The sequence below is a fragment of the Halyomorpha halys genome, unplaced genomic scaffold (assembly GCF_000696795.3).
Source record: "Halyomorpha halys isolate HHAL.00 unplaced genomic scaffold, Hhal_1.1 Scaffold33.1, whole genome shotgun sequence".
In the NCBI taxonomy this organism is placed as follows: Eukaryota; Metazoa; Arthropoda; class Insecta; order Hemiptera; family Pentatomidae; genus Halyomorpha; species Halyomorpha halys.
Window position 1 is genome coordinate 1276391 of NW_027109698.1, and position 1065 is coordinate 1277455.

Below are 1065 nucleotides of genomic sequence, written 5' to 3' on the forward strand. Positions count from 1 at the left end.
ATGAAAAATAAATAAATAAAATAACATAATGATAAAATAATATATACAATATTTACACAATCGACCTGAGGATCCCTGAGCCCACTCTATCCCCCACTTGTGAGGGGTAGAGCAGAGCTCAAAAGATCCCAGCGCATCCCTCTCGCCACATCACTGGTAGTAATGAAAAATAACCTCGATTTTTAGTATATATTGTAGAAATAAAAATATTTGTAACATGCTTTTATAACATATATTATAAAAAACCACTCGCACTAAAAAATAATAGTTGATGAAACATTAAAAACTGATTAAGAAACTTCCTGTAAATTGAGTAGCTGAGAATAACAAAATTTTCTATTGAAATCACATTTATGAAATAAAATCCATTTGATAGGTACATTACACAGATAAACAATGTGGGAAATATGTGGGTAAAGTTTCATCATTGGAGTAGATAGGGACTGTATATAGGTGAATGGGAAAATCCTTTAGAGTAGCTACGGTATTAAAAATTTTAGAATAAAAAAAAAGCTAGGAGACGAGCCAGTATTATTTTATACAGACAGCGAGTGGACCTGTGAGTGACACTTTTCAATGTATTGATATTTCCTCCCTATGGCGCTTCTATATCAGTTAATTCTGTTTCAATGAATTTTGACAGGAATACTGATCGAAAATTCATTATTTTCAAACGTTAATTAAGTTATGAGTTTGTCAGTTGAGTATTTTTTTTGTAATCACTGGGTGGGTGTTTTTAATTTTTAAGTGAGATCCTCCATTATTTAAATTATAAAAATATTATTTTTTAAATTAAATTTGGACGGTTATTCGTTCTGTTTGGTTTTCATTCTTTATATAATTTCAGAAAACATTTTTATACGTCGACTTGGAAAAACATGTGATTTATGTTGGGTTTAGTTGTTCCTAGTTAATAAAATTAAAGAGACAAAATCTGAATTTTTTTTTTGTTCAGTAATAATAAAAGAGAGTATAAACCCAAGAAACGTTGAAGTAAGAATTGTAACCCCATAATTCAGAGAGCAGGAGGAAAAACGTTATTAAAATACAAATTAAAAATCATTG